This window comes from Benincasa hispida, chromosome 1, assembly GCF_009727055.1.
Source record: "Benincasa hispida cultivar B227 chromosome 1, ASM972705v1, whole genome shotgun sequence".
NCBI lineage: Eukaryota > Viridiplantae > Streptophyta > Magnoliopsida > Cucurbitales > Cucurbitaceae > Benincasa > Benincasa hispida.
The window spans coordinates 37,493,874-37,516,874 of record NC_052349.1 but is presented as its reverse complement, the minus strand read 5'-3'; the positions used below and the strand labels follow the sequence as shown (position 1 = coordinate 37,516,874).

Genomic DNA, 23,001 nt, shown 5'->3' with positions numbered 1-23,001 from the left:
TTTTAGATTTTACAATTTCTTTTGCAAATATCATTGTAGAATTAATTAAACACATATATTTATATAAGTCGCTTGCCCATATTATTGTCTAGAGAAAGAAAGATGTAATTCACATTTCATCCAATTCTACCATCATAATTATGACAAAAAATCTTCAAATATATAGTATACAAAAGAAATAAAACGCTATATTCATCCAAAAGCTTTGATATAGTCATCAAAAGTATGTTCCAACAAAGTTCTTACCTAATAGAACAAATTATAAATTCTTAATCCAAATAAAATGACTACATATATAATCCCAAAAAGTTGATACAATCTAAAGAGATGTTTAGATTTAGTGATACCAAAATTCTCCCACAAAAATATGTAGCTTCAATGTTTGTCATCATATCAATCACCTAATAAAAAATAAAATAAAATAGCATTCATAAATCATCATGATCTAACTCTAACAGTAGATTAGTTAATGAACTAAATAAATACTTAGTTCACAAAGTTGTAAATAAATTTTCTTACATAGTTTGAGTTTATCCATTGGCCATGCAACAGTAGTGCCCACGACATCTTCAATAAGAATAATATCAAATATAGGCCTCCATAAGAAGGAATTTGATATTTTTATCGTATCAACCCATACACGAACTACATTCAGGCCAAGAGGTATGTGATGGACAAAGATTGATGGATCATTGAAAGATCATCTACCTTCAGCAGTGACTTCTCCTAAACTGATCCAATCTAGCAACAAACACTTATGGAGAGTGTTGGTAGTTACACTCTTTTTGACCAATAATACGGTTAGAAAATTTTCAAACAATAATAATTTCGAAGACTAAATGAATAGAAAATTTATAAATGAATTTACCGGTGGGGAATTTAGGATTAGAGCTGGAATATCTGCCGATGCTGATACTTTAACAAGATTATTAGAATTTTTTTTTCATTCATTTTTTCCTATAGAAACAACATATTCAAAATGTTATATAAAACACAATTTAAATAGATAAAGAGAGTTATGACAAATTTACCTTGTCCTTTATTAAGGAAGATACCATGCTTTTTGAAGGGATACATAAGCATGCAACGGAAGCAAACAGAATCAATAAGCACTCTAATTACATTTAATTTGAGTTCTAAAGTATGCATATTCAAGTGGGTTTCAAGTTATATACCTTTTGATGATGAAATCTTCAAATCCAAGCTACTATTTACTCCAATTCAACTCCAAATTAGTCCTTAAACACCAAGAGATCTTCTCTACTATTCTCAACCTTGAATTTGAGTGGTGGAACTTAGATTTTAAAGGAATTTGATGAGTATTTTGTGGGTTTGAAGAGAGAAGAAGATGAAGTGCAGAAACTAACTTTCAGCATCCAAAATCTCAGTCAATCCTCCATGTCTCAGCAAAATTGGAAGTGTTTTATTACTCTTAAGATGCAGATACCATCAGCCAAAGCTTTGGTCAGCAGCTACTTCAAGATATTAGTGAAATTAGGTGGGATTAAGCATGGAGCATACCTCATACTAAGAGGTTTTGTGGGGAAAACCCACTTTCTATTCAAATTTCCAAATTTCCTATTTTCCAATTATAATTTTAATTAATTCTAAATTAATTAAAATCTTGAATTAATTAATTCATAATTTAATTAAATCAAAATCCAATTTCTTAAATTGAATTAAAAATTGGAATTAATTTGAAGTTATAATTAATTAAACATAATTAATTAATTAATTAATTAATTTAATATCAAATATTAAATTAATCACACACCTAATTTTAAATATGAATTTAATTCATGTAGTTAATATTTAAATTAACATTTAAATATTATACACTCCAATTTTGTTTAATTTCAACAAATTAAACATTAATTATATCTAATATAATTAAGCAAACCCTAATTTGATTTTGAACTAATTCAAACTCAAAAACCTAATTTTAATTTGAACAATTCATAGTTAACTCAGGATTAAGATCGGGTTACCTAGGTCATCTAAACGAAATAGTCAGTCTTAAATAGTAAACAATGTTATAAAGTAAGAGTGACTTATTTCTTGGTCCGATCTTATGCAAACTTATTGCATAGGATGCCCCCACTCCTAATGTCATTACATGAACGAATTTGGATCACTTCGTTTGTAGTATTTTTACAACAACTTATAACAGCTACAACGTAGGCCATATTCAATAGTATTACCAGAATAAGACACCCAATCTTAGTCATGTATTGTAGACCGTTTTGGCTATTTACTCGAACTTAATCCATTTTTATGTCTCTACATGGATCTTAGTTTATTGAATTTAGACTCTATGAATGCAATTAATAGATTCAATACCTTTGTTGAAGAAATGTTAAATAACATCTTTTATTGATAATAGAATATGTTTAACTTTTACAAACTGCGAGTTTTAGGACATAAAACCCAACACTTTTTAGTTCATCTACATCTGACATTAGGTTGTTGCATTTTCTTTCAAGAGATGCAATAGTCTTATCTTTCTGAGTTGATGTAGACACCTTCGATCTAGTCACACCAAATCTTAATCCCCATACATGGCAATTATCAGGATCGAAAACTCTACTAATTGCGTCGTCAATTATACTACTCGAACGAGACGTTCCCACATGTTTTTGTTCAATACGCTCCTAATAAAAAATCATAGTAAAACCATTCAAATGGTAAAAAGTCAATAAGCCATTTGGGGAGGGAGGGGGCATGCCTTATAACCAACAAAAATTCACAACATTTAGAAATTCCTACTTCAACTAAATCACTACTCAAATGTCAACAAGCCAACAAGAGATCACTTAAATAAAACATTGAACATATATATATATATATATATATTATTTAAGAGAGGAGGTACACATCAACAAAGCAATAACCAGCAAACATATATTAAGAGTTAGGACAATGAGATATTAACTATTTTTCTCATATTAATTGATTAATGCTAAAAAAACAAATAAACCAAAATTCAAATTCAAATAGAGTCTAAAAAGGCAGCGATGGCAACAATCAAAGGGTTTATATTAGATAGCAACTTCAAGTTCGCTGTGATATCTAACATCTCTTCGGAAAGAAGAGTGGTAAGTAAGTAGTCATTTATAGATTTAGAAAACGGTTTATATTAGATTGCATCAACATTGAAAATTTTCTTAGATTCGTATGCCCCCAAACTAAGGCTAAAAACGAAGAAGAAAAAGATAATTGAGGACAATAAATCTATCAAATAAAGCCACATTATGGGCAAGAATCGAGGCCAAAACTATACCAAAATTTACCCAAACTTGTTAAAATTCAAAAGGGTTGAGAGATTGTTTTCAACCCCATTTCTATAAGTTTTCAACATATTAAACTTTTTATAACATCTAGTACTTCTAATTGGTTGTTTTTCTTAAAGATTACAGAGTAACAAAGTGAAATAAATTACGTACCTTAAAGTAGACTCTGAGGTCCGAACCACACAAGCTTTGTAGGCTGGAAAAAAAAAAAAAAAAAAGAATCAGGATGTTAGTTCAAAGTGAACAAATCAAAACTTTAAAGAAAAATTTCAAATTGGAAGGCGATAGGCAAACTAATTTTGGTCCCAGTTTCTTTTTTTCATTTTTCACTAACCTTATTTAAAAATGGCTATCCTCTAAGGCTATCAAAAGAGGTATTTCTTATAGTGTGAGAAAGCAAGCAAGATTCCTGGATATTGCTTATGAATACAAGTGTAAAAGGGACGCTTTGTTTTGGTCGGTGGTTTTGTTGAAAGTGCTTTTATTCTTTTCTTTAGCTCCAAAAGCACAAACATTTTGGGTAAACTTGTGGTTCGAAGTTTGCATTCTTTAATGCCCTTTCACTTTCAGCTTTGCTTTCCAACTGTATCATCTGTCCCCTGGACTTCTCAAGTACAAGTTCAAAATCCAATGCTTTATGGGCAAATCAAAGTGGATATTCTATTCTATTTCTACAGCATAAGTGCAATGATTTTCTGCCTAACACACTGGGTCCTTTTTATACAATTTGATTTTTAAGGACTTGTTTCAACAATTAAGGTAGGATAACCTTAATCCTAATCTATCTACATGCTTCTACCTCAATTGGATTCGATAGCGGCTATATAGAAGAGAAGACACACGCATTAAGTTCTAGGATTCAATTGCGTCGATTAATTGTTAAGATAGCTTACTCAGTTAACCGAGTTTTCTTCAAATCTAGTAATTAGTGCATCATAGGATAGCTGTTCAACACACAATTACAATTGCCTCTTAGAGATCTTGGCTAGACATTCTATCGAACAAATTAAAAGCAACACATTCAATCATGAGTGAATGTGACAAAATCAAGCATCTAGGCTAAACATGTTCAAGATATAGATCATTTAACATGCTTCAAGAATTAAAAACGGATTCAAGAATGCTTATATTTAGATTGCTAATGATAAAGAAAAGTAGACACTACAAGAATTTTTGCCTTTAATGTCGGTTGAAAAAAGTGAAATCGGATGTATAATGTCGGTTTTGTTTTTTTTTAAAAAGCGGATCTTTAATGTCGACTTTAAACCGAAATTGTAGCGGTACCTTTAATGTCGGTTTTAAACCGACATTAAAGACCCGCTTAATTTTTTCCTCTTCACTCTCCCCCTATTTTCTTTTTCCTTTCATTCTCACACTTCCCTCTTCAGCCCCTATTTTTTCTCTCTCTTCCAAACCCTTGCCAATAGGTAGCGTAACCCGCGCCGCCGTGCAATCCGTTCAGGTCTGTCGAGGTGTAGATCTGGCTTCCGTGCAGGTCTGTTCGTCATGCAACCCGCACCACCGCACCCAGTCGCTCGGATCCGTGTGCCGCCATTCGTCGTGTTCGATCTGAAGTTCGCCATTCGTTGTTCGTCCATATCAGTATGCTCTTTTTCTTTTTCCTCTCTTAAACTCACAGCGATTTTTGTCTTATGTTACGCCTCTCAACTGTTTGTGTAAATGTCTCAATGTTACGTTTCTCAACTTTCCTCTCAGCGCTAGACGACCATGTAGATATGCACGGGCGCTGGACGATCTTCGATCGTGTAGGTGAGCGCTGGATGATCGTATAGCAGATGCGCGGGTGCTGGACGATCGTGGATCGTGTAGGCAGGCGCTGGACGATCTTATAACAGATGCGCGGGTGCTAAGCGATAGACTACATGATGGCACTACGCGATGGGCATGAGCACTAGACGATGAGCAGACGCGCTGATCCGTGTGCCGCTGTTCGTCGTTCGATTAGAAGTCCAGATCTGAAGATCTAAAGTTCGCCATTCGTCATTCGTCCAAATCAGTATGCTCTTCTTCTCTTTCCTCTCCTAAACTCACAACAATTTTTGTTCTTATGTTACGCCTCTCAACTGTTTATGTAAATGTCTCAATGAAAGCCAACTGCGGTTTCACTTCAATATTTCTCTCTGCTCCTAGATTTGGGCCTACTTTTCATGTATCTATAGCCTTTGAAATTCGTGATTAATGGTTTTGTTGTATATGATATATTTCTTGAAATATTGGTAAGAGACGTTGCCAAGAGTTGCTCCTGCGTTGGGTATGCTGAGCAAGAGCAGTGAAAGCGAAATGTTGAACGCAAGGCACTGGGTAGACAATCGTGTAGCAAATGGGTAGCGCTACACGATGAGGTAGGCGATCGTGTAGGCGGGCATTGGACGATCATGTAGGAATGCAGGGAGCTAAACGATGAGGTAGACGATCGTATAGCAGATGCACGGAGCTAAGCGATGTGCTAGACGATCGTGTAGATATGCGCGCTAAGCGATAGACTACACGATGGCGCTACGCGATGGGCATGAGTTCTAGACGATAGCCGTGCTGCGCTAGACGATGAGTAGACACACTACATGATAGGTAGAATGCTAAGCGATAGGCTATGACGTTAAGCGATAGGCGAATGCGTTAGATGATAAGGCGTCAGCGCTAAACGATGGGCATGGTAGCTAAATGATAGCCTATGCGTGAGATCGTTTACTAAACGATTGAGCTACACGAAGGGCCGTTGGAGCTAAGCGATAGATGCAGGAACTAAACAATTGATTGTCTTGAGAACATGTGCATTATGCTAATTAAATACACTAAAAGAATGTTTGACTCACAGTTTTAATAAGTTTTAGTTGATGACTCACAATTTTAAAAAGAAGATTCTCTCATTTATTCAACTATTGAGTTTTCTTGTTTTGTAGGTGCAACAAAGGAATAAAGATTTGGTATCACAACCTCTTTATGCTTTTTCTTGGGGAACTCTAGTAAAGAATTTTGTCTTGAATGTACCATTTATACACATTCCCAATAAACACGGTTAGTTGAATATGAATTCTGATCATATTTTCACTTTCAATCCTTTGTCTTAAACCTTTTTTGTTTGTGATCCTTTGAACAACAGTGGTCAGACAAAGATGCCTATAACTAGACACTACTGAAGGTAGTGGTGGGGGGGGTCTGTTCAAGAAGAATTATGAAGGGATCCATACTTACCAAGTGAAGAGGGACAGTAAACTCATAATATTTGTAAAATCATAATGTTTGTATTACTTGTAATTTGTGTTTTCAAGGGCTGAATTATTGTACGACCTTTTAAATTATAATTTTATAGCAAAATTTGTGGATTAAATGTAATAAATTTGCAATCCATACATAATTAATATGTCATAGCCACAATGTTCGATGATGATGTGTCATGTTATACTTTTTGACCAAAAAATGGATTCGGCAACGGAATTTAAAAAAACGGATAGATTTGGATTTCAATGTCGGTTAAGAATTTTTAAAAAAAGAAGCTTTAATGTCGGTTGCAACCGACATTGAAGACTGTGTTATTGAAGCCCTTTAATGTCGGTTGCAACCGACATTGAAGGTTGTGTTATTGAAGCCAAAACCGACATTAAAGGCAACCGACCTTAAAGGCTTTAATAACACTATCTTTAATGTCGGTTTAAAACTGACATTAAAGCCCGAATTTCTTCTAGTGAGAAAACTCAAAAGAATTTTGTAAGAACTCTTGAAATAGAAACAAGATTGAATTACTTCAAAAATCCATAGAAAAATTCATGAAGAATTACAAGTTATTGATTAAAATTAAAAAAGAAATCAAAATATAGCCTAAGTAGGAAACACAATTACCATAGAGACTAATTGATACAGAGAGAAATTCCGGCCTCCATCAAAATCGTGCTTCCTCACTTCAGCAAAAATGAAAGAAAAACTATTTATACTTGTAAGGTAGCGTCGCGACACTGAGGTCAACGTTGCAACGCTAAATCGCAAAAAGAAAAGAAGCATTGAGCTTGAGACGTGACGTTGGTGCTTGACGTTGCATTACGCGAGACACGCGTGGGATGAATTGAGTCAAAATTCGGAGTGTTGCAACATTGTGGGGAGCGTTGCAATGCTGCCCTATTTTGCAGCAAAAGCGAGCATTCTGTATTCAAGCATTGCTCGACGCTTCTCCTAAGGTCGTGACACTGAAACTTGATAGTGAAACTCGATAACCGATGCTCGATGGCCTTTACTCGATACTTGATGCTCGATGACATTTACTCGATAGCCTTTTTGATAATTACTCGATGATACTCGATGGTAATTGATGCTCGATTATACTCGATTACTCGATTATACTCAATTACTCGATGGTCGATGGCATTAAAAAAAAAATAGAATACTCGATGGTACTCGATGGCATTTTGGTAATTTTTCGATTCTCTTCAACTTAGTTGATTTTCTTGGTCATTTTTTAAAAAATATTTTTGGCCCAATTTTCTCTTAACGACTCCTAAACACCTCGGGACCGTTTTACCTACAAAATTAGTAATAAAAGCAAATAATCAACACGATTTGGGAAAATTAACATAGAAAATATATATCCTTTAAAAACATAACAAATCACCCCTAACTTAACTCTTGATCGTCCCGAGCAAGTCTAAACTAGAAATATGTATACATTCAAGCAAAAACATGAATATCAATTGTGCATTCAATCAGAGGAGTCATTAAAAAATGTTAATATGTTCATGTGGTTTACTAAAAAGTTTGATTCATATCTCTCTTTTCAACAATCAAGCAAACGAATGATACAAATGGACATTTAAACCTTTAAAAAAAATTTCTAACAAAGAATTGAAGCCTATTTTTGAAAAGAAAACATCTTTTTCTTGTATAGCCATAAAAGAAGACACTACTCAGTTTAGTTTATTTAAAAGCTAAAACTAGTAGAAAGGCTATATTTGACTCTCAATTCCTCTTCATCCTACACTGGCTCGGTTATCGATCTAAAGAATACCTAACTTGCATTGGAGAGAGACAATTCTAATACAAGGGTTCTTTTTAAACTCATGCACACAAAATGTAAATGAAATTTCTTTTACTTTATCCAACATCCATTAACTGTCGGTCACTCCATTAAAGACCGGCAGCTACACTTTTCGTATTATAGATATATTTCTGTGTCCATTGGATATAACCAATTAACAGTGCGATAACCCATCAAAAATTGCTTGTAAGTACAGTTGGGCCAAAATTACCATTATGTCCCTGTAGTTACATCCAACTATGACCAAACCCTTCTCGGGAAAAAGAGAAGGCGTGGCACCACATTGTTCAAGCCCTAAAATTAACCCTTAAGGGAGCACTTTATCTACTTACCCAGACGTTAGGGAACGAGAGAATTCTGTCTTGTGTAGCTGTGTTTCCAGCTCTCGAATCAGAAAAATCTCCAAAATGGTAGGCTTACTGAATCAACGATCTAACTATTCTCACCCATACAAATCAAATGACCGCTTTCATAGGCAGGAGTTCACAACTCACTAAGGATTCAAGTCATGTCACCTATGGTCATCCTGGTGAAATGTAAGTCTCTATTATGAATGGTGTTATATAATGAGACTAGTCATTTCATGGTTCGGTATTATACAAACTCCTTTGTATAGAATTCTCCCGCACACATGTCTCTACATGAATGATCAAGATTAGATCATTTGTAGCACTTTACAACATTTATAACATGTATAGAACGAGCCATATTCGTAGTGTCACCAGGATAAGGTACCCAACCTTATCCATCTACTACAGACCATTTGGGTTATCACCATACATGTTTAACCTACAGATGATAACCTTGGATGTTAGTTTATTGGTTTATGGGTTAATGCTACTAAATAATGAATAAAACATTTCATATCTTATTAAATAAATAAAATATTTGTATATTACAATTAAAAACTACAGGATCCACGAGATTTAGGGCATCAACACCAACAAACTTCCATTTGTTCTAAAGCTAATGGAATGTACATCATAAAAGTCATATCAATATAAAAGTACGCATAAAACAAATGATTCTCTTGTATACACAAGGCTCATCAACATTTTGATCAAAGGCATAAGATTTGATCACAGTATCAAATCTTATATTCCAAGATCGAGAAGCTTGCTTCAATCCATAAATGGACCAATTAAGCTTACAAACCTTTTGCTCTTGACCTTGGGTTATGAATCTCTCAGGCTGCCCTATATAAATGGCCTCTCCAAGATTACCATTCAGAAAAGCAGTCTTGACATCCATTTGCCAAATCTCATAGTCTTAATATAAGGCAATGGACATGAGGATCTGGATAGACTTCAACATAGAAATAGGTGAGAAAGTCTCCTCATAGTCCATTCCCTCAACTTGGGTATAACCCTTTGCCATAAGTCTAGCCTTGAAGGTTTTCACCTTCCCATCAGCACCTCATTTTCTCTTGTAAATCCACTTGCAACCTATAGGTTTAATACCATTAGGTTGATTTACAAGATCCTAAATAGAACTGAAGTATATAGACTCCATTTCAAGATCCATAGCTTTGATCCACTCATCTTTATCAACATCCTCCATTGCTTTCTTGTAAGACAATGGATCCTCAACATCTCCATCAGCTACGATAGTCAGAGTCTCTATTAAACCCATATAACGAATAGATGGGTTTGAAACCCTCCCACTACGTTGAGGCTCCCTCCACACTTGAGGTGGATTTGACCTACTAGATGATCCAACATCAACAACTCTTGTTGAGGTATTGGGTTCTTCAACAACTTTTGTTGAAGGTTCAGTAGTTTCATTGGAATGTTCACTCAACACAATCTTACTGTGGGGTTTATGCTCCCTTATGTGGTCCTCTTCTAAAAAATTAGCATTTGTCGACACAAACACCTTATTATTCTTAGAATTGTAGAAGTAACTACCTCTTGTTCCTTTAGTGTAACCTACAAATAGGCAGAATTTTAAACGAGGTTCCAATTTCTTAGGATTTTTCTCAAGCACATGTGTTGGGCAAGCTCAGATCCTGAAAGGTGTTCCAGTAACACTTTTGGATGGAACACGTTTCAAAATGTAAGTCGTAGCCTGTACTGCATAACCCTAAAACGAATCCGGTAGGGACGCATAACTCATCATAGACCAAACCATGTCCAACAAAGTTCAATTTCTCCTTTCTAATACACCATCTACCGAGGTGTACTAGGTGCCGAGAGTTGGGATAAAAATTCCATAATCTATCAAATAGTCTTGGAATTTTATATCCAAATACTCTTGACCTCAATCAGATCGAAATATTTTAATAGTTTCATTTAATGCATTTTCAACTTCAGCCTTGTACTCCTTGAACTTTTTAAGGGCTTCATGCTTATGTTACATTAAATAAATATACCTATATCTAGAATAATCATTAGTAAAAGTGATGAAATATCCAAACCTCATCTTGCCTTAACATTTATTGGACCACAGAGGTTTGAATGTACAAGTTTTAAGAGTTCTTTATCGATGTGACCTTTTCCAGTAAAAGATATTTTAGTCATTTTGCCTTCAAGGCATGACTCACATACAGGTAAAGAATTTTTTTCAAACTTGCTTAGAAGTCCATTCTTGACCAATCTCTCAATCCTATTGAGATTTATGTGTCCTAATCTCAAGTGCCAAAGATGGACATTTTCTTTAGAAGAAATTTTAAGTCTTTTATTATCTGTTACAACAGTTTTAAACAGTTCAGTATTTACGAGAGCTTTAGTTGCTAACGGTCTTAGCACAATAAGTTATCTTCAAGATTAGTACAACAAATATATTCCATTCTTGTAAACAAACACTTTATTTACTTGAAAATTTAAGGAGTAATGGTGTTCTAGAAGACATTTTACAGAAATCATGTTCATTTTCAAGTCTGTATTATCTAATAAAATATAAGAATTTTGTAAGCAGAGTCGAAGCCTCTTACTACCATAACTGAGACGATGTGCCCAGTTTCAACACGCATTGTCATCTCCCCAGTCTCCAGTTGTTGCTAGGAACTAATTCCCTGGAATAAAGAACAAGCAGAGTTAGTGGCACCTGAATTTATTATTCAGGCTGAATCATCATTCCCCACTAAACAAGTCTCCCAAACAAGTAAATCATATTTACCTTGCTTGACCTTATTTTCTGCCGAGTATTTGGGGCGATTCCATTTCCAATGCCCTTCATGGTTGCAATGAAAATAGATTCTCTTTGTAGCCTTGGCCTTCTTTCTCTTCTGGACAGCAGCTAGTGGGTTAGCTTTCCCCTTTCCACCTTTCTTCTTCTTCCACTTTTTGGTGCTGGAAGAAAAAGGCACAGGCTTAGTTTCAGTGGTCGAACCTCTATAGAACTTCTTAGAGGATGAAGCAATATTTGCCTTACCCTTCTGTTCCTTGATTTTCATCAAGGATTGGAAAGTCTATAGCTCATTGAGCAAAGTGGTCAGATTGTAGTCAATCTTGTTCATAACAGTATTGCTATGGAACTGTAGAAAACTTTTAGGTAAAGATTTCAGTATGAAGCTAACCTGATTGGCTTCATCGATGACAAACCCATTCATCTCCGCCATGTTGAAGTGGACCATCATGTTGAGAATGTATTCTCTAATAAATGACCCTTCTTACATACGGGCATTAAAGATGTTTTCAGAGCATCATGCCTAAGTTGTGCGGATGATTATCCGAACATCCCCTGTAGGGACCCCATGATCTCACGGGCAGTAATCGTAGGCTCATGCTTCTTTGCCAAGACTTCAGAAAGGCTTGCCAAGATATACACCCAGGCCTTTTCATTTTCCCTTATCCAACGCTCATATGCCTCTTGAACATTTCGAGAAGCATTTTGAGCAGGAACAAGAGGACAATCCTCTATCAGGACAAACCTTATGTCATCAATGATTAAAATTATGTTGATTGTATTTTTCGAAGTTGTGTAGTTTTCGCCGTTAAGTTTGTCGGCAACAAATATATTTAATGTTGCGTAAATTATAATGAATTTGCTGAAACATATAAATTATTTATATTAGGATTCTAGAATTACTCATTTGAAAAACCAATCAAATTTAACAAAATAATATAATGCACCCTATGTGACATCTATTTTACAATGATGTTTCAGTGAGATAGGATAAAAGTCATTGTAGGGTGATCAAGTACCCCTTCACTGAAATGAGACTATCTCAACCAGTGTACAGAACCTTATCCTTATATATTTGTTGCCAAAATTGAGTGATTACGTGAGTTTCTGGCAAACTTAAACTAAAGTCATGCTTTTGTTTATTATTATTTATTTATTTTTCATTTTGTTACAATTTTTCTTATTTACTTTATTGAAAATTTTACTTTGTATACCCTTCTAATTTGGTTTTCCATTAGAATTCAGGTACGTTTGAATTCTAGTAGTGAATATAAAATGCTAGTTGGAATGACTAATAGTATGAAGGCTAAATTTGAGAAGTATTGAGGTAATAATGAAAATAACGATGAATTATTGTATGTTGCTATTGTGTTGAATCCTAAAAAAATTGAAATTTCTAGCTATCTTATTGTTTTAGCAACTTTTTTTGTGCTAGAGATTATTAAATATATCACAAGTTTAGGTTTGAGGAGTCTCTTTCAAGAGTACAGTACAACATCTATTCCTACTAATGATAGTGGTATACTAGCTCATCCATTGTTTCAGATGTCACTATTGATAATGTTGATGATCCAAGTGAAGAAGTGGGTGAGAACTTCGACTAGTATACATAGGATTATGATAAAAAAATGAGGAGATTACAACATTTGATAAATGAGTCAAATATTATTGATGTATATTTGTTGAAAATCCTGGCTAAGGATGATGGTAATTACTGTTAATGTGTATTTACTATTAATGTAATAGCATCTGTTAATTAGCTTAGGTTCATTTACTTGTGTAAAAGTCCATTGGGCCTTGACTTAGTATTTAGGATCTTCTTTGATCCCTTTGTAATCTTGGTTGGAAACCCTAATATGAAAATTCCACATTATCTCTTTACCTACTCTCTAAATGTTCACAATGTATATCTAAAAATAGAACCTTGCTCTGAATGCAGTAAAGTATTGCAACATAAACTCCATAGAAATCGATACATCAGCCACTTAAAATTAATGGGGTTGGTTATTTGTATGCCACATCTTCCATTGTACAATATGGTTATGTATTGAAGAGACATCTAAACTATAGAGAAAATGCAATAAGAAAGTCCCGGATAGCCAAATTAAAGCCTTAAATCGGGCTAGTTCTAAGGCTATAGAGGTTAAGTCTTCCAATATGTCAATATATATAAAAAAACAAGACATGTTCAATATTCAGCAAAGCCCAAAATAACACGATTGCACAAATCATATATAACACTAAAGTCGAGTAAGAGACTATAGAGCCAATGAGAAGAGATGGATTCTATTCTATATTTGTACCTTAAGATGGGACAGTTGGGTGCTGAAGGACTGCATAACTAGGAAGACAACTCTTTTTGGTGGCTTGACTTTAATGGTTGAGATTCTTTTTCATGGTTGGAAGAACAAAAACATGTTAAACACAACAATAACTTTGAATTTCAAAAAGAATAATTTGATCTGTTCAAAACTACACATTGAAATTTGAACCAAAATAACATTGTAATAAATAAATAAATAAAAGAAACTTTCCACATTATTCTAATTATACCCAAAACAAACATATGAGTATTAATAGTTTAAAGATGTTAGTTATTGTGCATATGAATGAAAAGAATTTATCTTGAGAGCTTCTTGACCCACAAAAAATTAAATTAGTACCAATCAAGATTTTACTTCCTATTCTCTTAATAGCCAAACAAGCTAAAAATCAGTCATGGAGGAAAAAAAAAAGAGTAAAATCATAAATATTACTGATAGATTTACTTCTTACCTAAGCAGAATATGAATTTTTCATTATGAGTTTAAAAACAAGAACACTTTGATCACTTCCCACCAATATCCCTCAACCTTTGATTCTTGCAAGGTAACATGTCTTTTAAAAATCTATTTACAATTCATGGTAGAATGTCAAGATTTACCAAAATTCAAATGAACTAAACAAATCTGATTTGATGATGCCAAACGTAAAGAAAAGACTTCAACATGTTTCTTCTTTTATGATTAAATGTAATTTCAAATACTTTCACAAAAGAAAACTTCAAACAAAGAAGATTATTAAGAAGAACGAAGAGAATACTCCAAGAATTATAGTGCCACTAGAAGAATTAAACTGACATTAAAGATAGTGTTATAAAAGCCCTTTAATATCGGTTGCCTTTAATGTTGGTTTTAAACCGACAATAAAGGGCTTTAATAACACAGTCTTCAATGTCGGTTGCAACCGATATTAAAGCCCTTTAATGGAATTTTCAACCGATATTAAAGGGCTTCAATGTTGATTGCAACCAACATTAAAGCCCTTTAATGTCGGTTGCAACTGAAGACCATGAATCAAATAAAACTCTCTAAACCGACATTGAAGCTCAGAATCTGTCCGTTTGATCAATTATTGTCCATTTTTTTAAATTCCATAGCCGAATCCATTTTTTCGGTCAAGAAGTTAAAAACGACATTATATGTCTCGTGTTGGGTCAGGAAATGTCCGTCATTGTTTTTTTATTAAAAAGTATAAAAAAAATTGCATGGCAAGCCATCAATATTTGTCTTCCACCTATGAATTTATCCAAAAACAAGAATCAATATTTCCAATCCATTACATATACTCATCAAAATATGAAATAAACACACTATCACCAACATTTGCATAACAACTTTCATAGAATACTTACACCAAGACATCATTTCTCTCATTCACAAATATCAATTAGTACTAATTCCATGAATACTTAATACCAAATACCCCATGAACACAAAAATATTATACATAAATCTTCCAATAAACAGATCATGGTTAGATAAATTTACATTCATTTTAAGCTAGCATTTACATTCTATTGAGACAAAAAACAAGAATTACATCTTTACACAAATCGACCAACAAAACTTGCCCATTGTGTTCGAATTACGTCAATCTCTCCTTCGGTATATGCATTTTTTGTATTGAACTACAAAGAGGAAAAAAAAAAAGATAAATTCAACATAAGTTTACGTCCAATTATTAAATTAAAGCTATTATATAAAAAATAAATAATTTACGTACGAGGCTAATAATGGGAGTAGTAGGCTTATGCACTATTTCGTATATATACTTTTACACATAGTACCCACATCCTACAGAATCTAATTGATGGGGTCACTGCATATAAAGAAGTTGAAAACAATTATTCTTATGTTCGAATGAACATAAATTATTAAAAAATGAATGCAAATTTACCTTTACAGATTTCCATTTTGGAGAAGACCGATGGTGTTGGAGATCGTGCTTGGCTTGCCATGTTTTCAATCCACTAAATAGTTTGAAAACATTAGTTAAACATAGATACTTCAATTAAGAGCTAAGAAAGTTCAATTACACTTACATATTTATAACTCCATGAAAATCCTCTTGAACCTTACTTCGAAGAGAGTCCAAAACATAAACACAATTTTCTTGTAGATTGATTACAATCAATATCCAATGATAACTATAATAAGCAACAATTTAAAAATATTAGTACGTGTATAATGCAAATTAAAATAACTTAAGAACTTGTATTTACTTACCCTATGTTATATGGAATAAGGACTAATTGGTCTAAATTAGCTAATTCTAGTTGATTGGCTAAATTTGTTGATCGAATATCTTGAGACTTCACGTGTGGCGATATTCTTGCTTGATCAATTATAAAAAACTTCTTCGCAATATCAGGACCACATTCATCCCAAAGATACCTAAATAAAGTAAAAGTTATTATTTAAACATGAAACAAAGTATACATGAGTGAATCTAGATGAGTAATACTTATGCAATGTATGTCAAAATACACATGTAGCCTATTTCAACCATATTGCAATATTGGATCAGATCATCGCGGCCTAAATAAATAAATTCGTCTTTCCAAATATATGCTCGTCCAAAGTGATACAGATCATGTCTACATCGTTCATGTTATGCATTGCATGTCCGTTCAAGAGTTTGATGGTATCATTGACGTCAGTATATTTGGAGGACTGGCTGAAACTCTTAATTGTTGAATGGTCATACCATAACCAAAGTTACAAAAATTCAAAGTAGGAAAAATAATAAATAACCCAACTCATATACTAAAAAAGAGACATACTTTTTTCTCGTCAACCATAACTACAAGTTTATGAGACCATTTTACGAAGTTGCTCATTGCTTGATTTAAGGACTCTATTTTACCCTTCACAGGAATTGATATAGGCAAATCTTCTCCAATGACAATGTCAATCAGAACTTTAACAGTTAAGCATGACACATCATCATCAAATGTTGTGGCTACTGCAACAATATTATCTACAGTTCTTATAGACAAGTGGCATAATGTCCTCTTAACAAATTTAAAAGAACTTATGTCATGCATGGCTAAGCACGTACAATATGATTAAAATTTAAAAGTCACAACAAATAAATTACTTCCAAATCTTCTTTAGGTATCTTCTCAGTATCTTCTTCTTCAATGGCACTTAGTGCAACACTTCCAACAGATGATTTGGACTGATGAGATTGTCTGCTGTGAGTTCTTTCTTTTGACACTTTACCATGTCGAACATTTTTTTCACTAGAGCCTCCTTCAATTTCTTGGCTCATTGAGGACTTTGGTTTTACTAATTTGAAATATTGGGAATAGGAAATAAAATCACCCATTCCTCTAACATGTCCCCAATGTTCCTCTGTACCTAATGCTTTGGTCAGAATATCTTCACCTTCATAGACTTCAGCCAATTTATCCTGTAAAACATATTACAATTTTCACACAATATCTATATCATCACAAGTTCTAAACATTATATATATGCCATTTTAAACTTTACACAATATAAACTTACAATCCGACTGGCACATTCTCGAGTAGCTTTATCATTATTTTTTCCTTTTCTTGCTTCTTTCCATAAAGTCACCTGATAAAAAGGATCATTCGATAGGTTCTACATGAACATACATATTTAATTAGCATAAACATATTAGAATAAAAGATTTAATTTAAGTCGAAAAACTTACTAATTCTTAGGCAAGATTCACGTAACCCTTCTGAGAAATGTGATGATTATATACACATTTCGCACATCTTTCTTTTTGAAGATGACTGATTTCCTGTATAACAAATCTAGTTGAAGTTACCTATCAAAACAATGATAATGTTGACATTTAATTTATTGTGAATGACTTACATCCCATTCTTCACTCAATCGTTCATTGATGAACGATGTCCACTGATCTTGCTTTGTATGAGAATATTGTTGAGGAAGAAATTGTAAGACTGAGGGTTCATCCTTAAATGAAAGTATAAACTTTTGAGTCAATGTTGTCTTGAAAGTCCGAAACTTCCTAGATGCAGACATGAGTATACAATGTTTGGACTTAAAGTCCACATTGAATGACATCTGCACAATGAAAAAAGTAGTTAAACAATAAACTAATAAACTACTATGCACATGAATTAAAATTTTAGAAAACGTACCTCTACACAATAAAAAAGTTTGTTTTTTTAAATGGTTTGGAACTTCTTTCCAAGAACTATATGTTATAGGTATTTGTTGTTGAACACAAACTCCTATATAACTTTACATCTTCTTTGCTCCAAATCCAATCAATTGTCCATGTTCATTATAATCATTGATCAACCATTACTTAGATGTTCTTATTTGTGCCAACTCAGACATTGTAGTTGGGCCACGTGAAATACTTATTTTGCTATATTTTTGTGGGATCATATTTCTATCATCCTCGCTGCTACTTGTTGAATTTTCCATGTCAATTTGCAAAAAAAAAAAAAAAAAAAAATCATTACTCACACAAAAAACATATAATCTTAATATTTAAATATATATAACCATAGTAAATGACATACCATATTTAAAACATTATTTATCAACTCATCTACCCTCACAATCATTTCTAATGTATGTGGATGTTGTATCATCAATCTCAATAGATGTATCAACATTGGGCATTCTTTACATACCTCCATGACCACACTCTTGTAGCATATCTCTTATTTCATCTTCATAAAAATCATCCTCAATTATTCGTTGTGGAGATGTTAAAATAATTGACTAACCCGAATTTGCGGGGTCTTTTACATAGAACACTTGTTTTGCTTGGGAGGCTAAAATAAATGGGTCTGATTTATATCCAATACGATTGAGGTCCACAATAGTAAACCCAAACTCGTCTATTTTGACTCCAATTCTATTCTCAACCCAATTACATTTGAATAAAATAAATGATAATCCATGATAGTCAAACTCCCATATTTCTTGTATTACACAATATAATTTTCTCCAACACATCATTCTCGTCGATTTCTATTTCGTAGATAAGTTTCCAACACTTTCATGTATCGTTCAAAAGGATACATCCACCTCAAATAAACAGGTCCACAAAACTCAACTTCTTTTACGAGATGCACTACAAGGTGTACCATTATTGTGAAAAATGATGGTGGAAAATAATTCTTTAAGAGGCATAGAGTGACAACGATATCCTCTTGCATATCCTTTAATTGAGATGAATCGATCGCCTTGCAACATATAGTATTAAAGAAGAAGCATAAACGAGTAATTTCAAGTCTTACATGTTTGGGTAAAATATCACGAATGGCTACCGGTAATAATTGTTGCATAAGAACATGATGGTCATACGACTTAAGTCCGTAAAGTTTCAAATCTGTGAGTGACACTAAACTTTGAATGTTCAATGAATAGCCTTCAGGTACTTTAATTTTTGATAGTACCTTACAAAAGCTCAATTTCTCAGCTCGTGTTAATGTATAACATACGGGAGGTAAAAAGACTTTTTTCTCTCCTACTTGAGGGGCTAACTTTGATCTACTGTCCAGTTCCACCAAATCTAATTGAGTCTTTATTCTATTCTTTGTTTTACCAAGAATATCAAGCAATGTGCCAATAAGATTTGCACATACATTTTTTTCAATGTGTATCACGTCTAAACAATATCGCACATCAAGATACTTCAAGTATTCTAACTCGAAAAGAATAGATTTTTTCTTCCAATAAGTTGAAGTGCTATCTTCACTGTTCTTTTCCTTGATAGTTTTCTTACCAAATGAATATTGATACTTACTTGTTTCTGCAAGAATTTCTTCCCCACCCAATGGTTCTGAACCAAATTCTAATTCTTGTGCGCCATTAAAAGCTTTCTTTTGTTTCCTATATGGATGATATCGGGGTAGAAACTTGCAATGCCCGAGATATGCCATCTTCTTCCCTTTTGGTAAATAAGTGGATGAAGTATTCTCTCCACAAATTGGACATGCATGATATCCTTTAACCGTACAACCACACAAGTTACCATACGCAGGAAAATAATTAATGGTCCATAATAAAATGACTTTAAACATGAAACATTGTTCTTCATATGAATTGTAACATTCTACCCCATTTTTCAAAAGTATTTTCAAGTCATTTACTAATGGAGCTAAATAAACATTTATGTCATTTTCCAGTTGTTTAGGACCAAATATTAGTGTAGTCAACATAAAAATTTTCGCTTCATGCACAACCATGGAGGTAGATTATACGTCACTAATATCACTGGCCAACAACTATATCTACTACTAAGATCTCCATGTGGATTTATCCCATCTGTAAAAAGAGCAAGATGAAGATTTCTAGGTTCTGACCCAAACTTTGGCCACAAATTATCTATTTTTTCCACGATAGGGCATCTTTGGGATGTTTTAATAAACCATCTGTTTCTTTTTTTTTTTTTTAACATGCCATGCCAATAAACTTGCCGTTTCTTTACTTCGAAATATTCTTTCAAATCTTGGAATTAGGGAAAAATACCACATGACTTTTGCTGGGATATTCTTAGCCCTTTCGTTTAAATTTTTTTGAAGCTTCCATCTTGACGTACCACAAATGGGGCATACATTTGCATTAGAGAGTTCTTTTCTAAACAAACAACAATCATTTCTACATGCATGAATCTTCTCGTACTTCATTCCAAGAGTACCCAACATATTTTTTGCTTCATAAGTAGAAGTTGGAATTTCATTAGGACTAAGTAATATATCATGAATTAATTCCAACAACTCAGTGAAACTCTTATCGCTCCATCCAAATTTAGCTTTCAAATTATATAACTTTACCAATGTAGATATTTTGGAAAAAGTTTTACAATTTGGGTATAATGGTTTCTTCACATCATCTAATAATTCTTCAAAATTATCGGATTTTTCACTAAAATAGTTATTGTATGCAGCCTCAAACATTTCAATTGTGTCATCAACATCAACATCATCCTCATTAACTTCATCTCTTTTACTAGTAGACACATTTTTATTGTTTCTCTTAATCGGTAATGATTCACCGTGAAAAATCTATGTTTGATAACTTTGATTTACACCATTAAAAAATAAGTGGTCTCTTATTTTGTTCACATCTAGAGTCTTTGCATTCACACACTTCAAACATGGACAACTCATGACATTCGGTATATTTGAATGTTGTAGACCATTTTTAATAAAGATCTCGACCCCTAAACCATACTCAGCTGACATTCTATTCATTTTCATCCATGACTTATCCATGATTGTAAAATATGCAACTTAATCTACAGAAGAAAAAAAAAACAATAACAAGGAAAAATTTAAAAGGATAAAATTATGATTGTAAAATATGCAACATCAACAAATTTAGAACAAATAGACTTTTAAGATAAGCATCTTATGTATTATCTTGTACTTGTTATTAATGTTGTTATGAAGTCCTTTTTGTTTTGGGTGCACCTTCTCCACTTGTCAACCTTCTTAAAACACGTCCAATGCAATCTTCCTATCTTCCTTCCAAATCCTCAAGAATCAAAATTTAGCCTTACACGTCAAACTTGAACCTAACAAATGAAAAACTTCACTCAAAATCATTTCATTATTGTTCAAATGGGTTGACTAAAAAATTCTAGTTCAACTACTTTCCAAAAGAACCTTACTCTGAAATAGTTTAATTCTTATCTCAATTTAACATATTCAAACAATGAATCAACAATCCTAAAAAGAAAATCTAAGAATTTATACTATCATGTAATGTTTGCCCAATAATGGAGGTCTTGAGGATAATTTGCTGTCATGAACCTGCATATAAGAATCCAGAACCTTTATTTTTTTCACAAATTTGTATATCATGATGGTATTTGTCAATAATTCACAAATTCAGCAAACGGTCTCATGATATCTAGATATGCTATGCGAACATCCATCAAGGAAGAAAGATCTACATTAACCTTTCGAAGTTTAGAAAACACAAATCAAATACTCGGTTGTAAACACAAATCAAATACCATTGTGGCAGAGACCTACACATTAACCGATTGCTTGAACTTTTATGCTACCATTGTTACTTTCATTGTGGCAGAGACCATGATATAGTGACAACGATACTCTGTTGTAAACCCAAATCAAATACAAGGTGTATGTATTTGATTTTCTTAATCCATAACATGTCAATACAAGGTGTACCATTAACCTATTAACAAGTTAACATTATTAACCTATTAATCCATAAATCAACGATAATTTGTTGAGTTTTATACCATACTCTGTTGTAAACACAAATCAAATACCATTGTTACTTTCATTGTGGCAGAGACCTACACATTAACTTTTGATTTGTGGCAGAGATGAGCAATGCTATAGATCTAAACGACAGAGACGACAGACGACCGATGACCCATTGACAGATTTGTACCCATGGCTACAGATTTGAACACTGACACGATGGAGATTGACGGTTGGAGACTAAAGGACAGACGAAAAACTTGATGGAGACTGACGAAGACCGACGGGCGGCCGGTGGACAACCACGGACGGACGAATGATTCGCATGGTGAAAGAGATCAGTTAGGGTTTGGGTAAGAGAGAAATGGGATCGGGGGCCGGTGCGTGCGATAGTATCAAAGTGTGTGTGTGAAGAAGGGTTTTTTTTTTTTAATAAAATAAGAAAAAATAATAATAATTAGACCTTTAATGCCAGTTTAAAACCGACATTAAAGCCCATCTTCAATGTCGGTTTAAAACCGACATTAAAGATCCGCTTTTTTTTTAAAAAAAAAAACTGACATTATACATCCGATTTCACTTTTTCCAACCGACATTAAAACCCAAAATTGTTGTAGTGAGGATTGTCCAAAGGTTTGCAAAGTAGGGTTTCTTCCCTGTATAATTAGTCTTTTTGGGAATAGCATGCTTAATCGTTATTACCTTTTGTTCCAATGCAAAATTGTTTTGATTTTAAATGCCAATTTATATATATATAAAACGAAATGGTTATGTGTTTTGGCTTTCGTTGGGTCTTAGGGTTTTCATCCCTTCAATTTGTATCAGAGGTGTCCTAAATCTCTTGTATTCTCTCGTAGTTTGTAAACATTGTATAAACAAATTGTTATTAATAAAATAATTGTTATTTTATGAGCATACACTCATTTCAATAAACAAAGATCCTAATTTAAACAAGTATGTAGAGACATACAAATGGATCTTATTTAAATAATAGCCTAAACGGTCTGTAGTAGATG

The 23,001-nt window shown here is 33.3% G+C and overlaps 1 long non-coding RNA gene across 3 annotated transcripts; it reads right to left on the bottom strand.

Annotated features, from left to right (window-relative positions):
- Positions 1-204: 204 nt before the first annotated feature.
- Positions 205-3,746, bottom strand: LOC120091387. Of its 3 annotated transcripts, XR_005485709.1 has the most exons (5): positions 1,176-1,607; positions 1,032-1,059; positions 869-957; positions 520-781; positions 205-401 (listed from the first exon to the last, which is right to left on the bottom strand). It is a non-coding gene; the product is annotated as an uncharacterized LOC120091387 (long non-coding RNA). The 3 variants fall into 3 exon arrangements; XR_005485708.1 differs by adding exons at positions 3,444-3,486; positions 3,625-3,746 and having other exon boundaries at positions 520-1,472; XR_005485707.1 differs by having other exon boundaries at positions 869-1,607.
- Positions 3,747-23,001: the final 19,255 nt, after the last annotated feature.